Genomic DNA, 3,823 nt, shown 5'->3' on the forward strand with positions numbered 1-3,823 from the left:
CAATTAATAATACTATTTATCCAACATATCAACAAGCCTGTCATGCATTAGGTTTATTAGGAGATGATAAAGAATGGAATGAATCAATTGAAGAAGCATCATGTTGGTCAACATCTACTCAACTTCGTCAACTTTTTACTACCATTTTATTATTTTGTAATGTATCTGACCCAATAAAATTATTAGAAAATCACTGGAACTTAATGTGTGATGATATTATATATAAATTAAAAAAATTATTCAACAATTCAACATTTCAAATCCCAGATAATGAATTATATAATTTTGTATTATACGATTTTGAAAAATTACTAAATTTAAATGCATCTTCTATAACAAATTTTAATATATCACTTCCAACAGGATCATTAATTGAAGATTTAGATAATAAACTTTTAAGAGAAGAACTCAATTATGATAAAAAAAACTAAAAGAAGAAAATATAAATTTAATAAATAATTTAAACCATGAACAATATTATATTTATAATGAAATTTTAAAATCACTTAAAAAAACCTATGATAACTTATTTTTCGTATATGGATATGGAGGTACAGGAAAAACATATTTATGGAATACACTTATTAACAAAATTAGATCAGAAGGTGAAATAGTATTAGCAGTTGCATCATCTGGAATAGCATCATTACTTTTACCAAATGGTCGTACAACACATTCACATTTTTGTATCCCTCTTTTAGTCGACAAATTTTCAACATGTCAAATTAAAAAAAATACTCAGTTAGCAAAATTAATGGAGAAAATAACTTTAATATTATGAGATGAAGTGCCAATGAATAATAAATACTGTTTTGAAGCTTTAGATAAAACAATGCAAGACTTGAGAAATAACTTTAGTCAACCTTTTGGAGGAATGACAGTTATTTTAGGTGGTGATTTTAGACAAAATTTACCTGTTATTCCAGGAGGCACAAAAGAAAACATTATTAATGCAAGTATTAATAATTCTTATCTTTGGACATATTTCCGTGTACTAACATTGACAGAAAATATGAGATTAAAAATTCCAAACAGTTCTATTGATGAACAAACTGAAATTAAAAAATTTTCTAATTGGATACTAAATATCAAAAATGGAACACTTGATGGAATAAAAGATCCTGAAAACGAAGATGCTACTTGGATTAATATACCTGAACAATATTTTATAAAATATGATAAAAATCCGATTGAACATATTTCCACTATAGTATATGATTATTTTAAAAGTAATTATGATAATATTAAATATATAAAAAATCGTGCAATTGTAGCACCTAGAAATAAAATAACAGATGAAATAAATGATTTTATGTTATCTTTAATACCTACAGAGGAGAACATTTATTACAATTATGATACAATTATTTCCCCATCTCGAAACCTTGATGAATTAAATCTATTATATCCTCCTGAATTTTTACACACATTAAATTTTAATAATTTACCACCACATGAATTAAAATTAAAAATCAGAATTCCTATTATGTTATTACAAAATCTTAATCAGTCACAAGGTTTATGTAATGGTACTAGATTGATAATTACCCAATTAACAAATAGAATTATTGAAGGTCATATTATTAATTCTGTTGATACAAATATTAAAGTTTATATACCTAGAATAGAATTAACTATAAATGAATCCAAATGGCCATTTGTTTTAAAAAGACGGCAATTTCCTGTAAAAATATGTTACGCAATGACAATACATAAAAGTCAAGGTCAATCATTAGAAAAAATTAGTATATATTTAGAGAATGAAGTTTTTTCTCATGGACAATTATACGTAGCTTTATTAAGAGTTACACCACCAAAAGGTTTAAATATTTTAATACACGAATCAATAAATAAATATCCAAATTATATAAAAAATGTTGTGTATAAAGAAATATTACATAATATTAATAAATATTAACTTATTTACTCTTTATTATATTATAATTAAATAATTAAATCAATATACGAAATATCATTTTTATCAACTTTATTTTAACATTGTTAAAATTTTATAATACCATTATTATTTTATAATGTATATAATTTTATAACATTTTATAAAATCATCCTATGATTTTTAAAGTGTTATTATAAATTATTATAATACAATATTCTTTTCCATTTATATATTATGAATTATTATATTTTCTATATTATTTTTCAGTTTGAACAAGATGTTTGCACCAATAAGAATCTTAAAACCTGGTGAAACACACTTGACTATTCGTGCTCGAATATGTCGTTTATGGAGAAATGTAGACTACAAGACAGGAGAGCTTATCAGTCTTGATATATTGTTGGTTGATGAAGACGTAATCAAATATATTCTTTCTATACATTATATAATTATAAATATATAGAAATATATATTTATTATTCAATGTATAACAATAGAAAATCTAGTTTATAATTTTACAGCACGAAGCAATACATGCAGTTATCCGATCAAGAGATGCTGACTACATGAGTCAAATAATTGAAGAAGGAAATATATATGAAATTAATAACTTCTTCATCGATCGTAACAAACCAAGATATAAAATTGTTCCTCATGTGGCAATGTTGCAGATAGCTAGAGCAACAATTTTCAAACATGTTGCTGAAGACATGCCTAAAATACCTCGATAAAAATTTTCTTTTGTCGAATTTGATCAAATTACTCAAAGGATCGATGTAAACGATATTCTCTCAGGTTTGTTTATTTTATTACTTATTTATTTATAATTTTTAATCAATTATTTCTCATTTTATAATTGTTAAAACTAATTGATTATATATGTAATATTTGTATCAGATGTAATTGGTCGACTCATATCCTTTCATGGTATTGAAGAACCAGCTATCAATGAAAGAATTGTCAAAAGAAGAAGTTTCACGATTCAGAACATAAGGTAAATACAATAGAAATTATTATTATAATAATAAATAATAAAAAAATATTCATGTTTAAATATTTATAATCATGTTTTCCATTACTTAATACAGAGAAGAACAATTAAATATAACGCTTTGGGGAGAAATGGGAGAACTTTTCAATGAAACTGTTGTGCAGTCAATGACGGAACCAATTGTTATTGGTTTTACAGCAATGGCGGCCAAACAGTACCAAGGTTATTACTCATATTATAATATATTATATTCCAATTTTTTACAAAACTAACTATAAATTTCTATTTATTACAGGAGTCTTTATTTATCAAACACATATGGTACTTTTTTACTTTTTAGATCCAGAAATTCCAGAAACACGAAGAATTAAACAAAGGTATAACAAAAAATACTCAATTTTCTCAATGTTGACATATATGTATCTTCTCATTTTCATTTATTGACATAAAACAAATTCTATTTATATAGATTTCGTCATTCTATTCAGAGTTTGGATTATGTTGCTACATCAGCGAGGCCAGCAATATCATTAGAAGACCAAAAAAACACAAATCGCATTACCATCGCAGAATTACGAGCATTAGATGCATTCCAAAATCGGGTACAAATTTTATAAATATAATCCATTAAATATAATATGTATATATATTGAACTAAACTGTTCCCTTTTCAACATAACAAGAAACAAAATATATAGTTAGAGCAACTATAACTGATTTATATACACATCAAGGATGGTTTTACTATGCCTGCACAAAGTGTTACAGACAAGTACAAGAATCTGGAACATCATGGTGGTGTGACACCGATGAATATCTATCTACAATGCCACTTACTTGGTACTAAATTCTATTATAAAAAACAAGCGCTTTAATTTTCTATTAACAAATACAATAAATTTAATTTAATTTTCTTACACAGGTACAAAATAAAT

At 24.8% G+C, this 3,823-nt stretch overlaps 1 long non-coding RNA gene across 1 annotated transcript; it reads left to right on the forward strand.

Annotated features, from left to right (window-relative positions):
• Nucleotides 1-3,228: 3,228 nt before the first annotated feature.
• Nucleotides 3,229-3,427, forward strand: LOC112092976. Its single transcript, XR_002902848.1, has 2 exons — nt 3,229-3,265; nt 3,358-3,427. It is a non-coding gene; the product is annotated as an uncharacterized LOC112092976 (long non-coding RNA).
• Nucleotides 3,428-3,823: the final 396 nt, after the last annotated feature.

Source organism: Morus notabilis, unplaced genomic scaffold (genome assembly GCF_000414095.1).
Source record: "Morus notabilis unplaced genomic scaffold, ASM41409v2 Scaffold169, whole genome shotgun sequence".
Classification (NCBI taxonomy): Eukaryota; Viridiplantae; Streptophyta; class Magnoliopsida; order Rosales; family Moraceae; genus Morus; species Morus notabilis.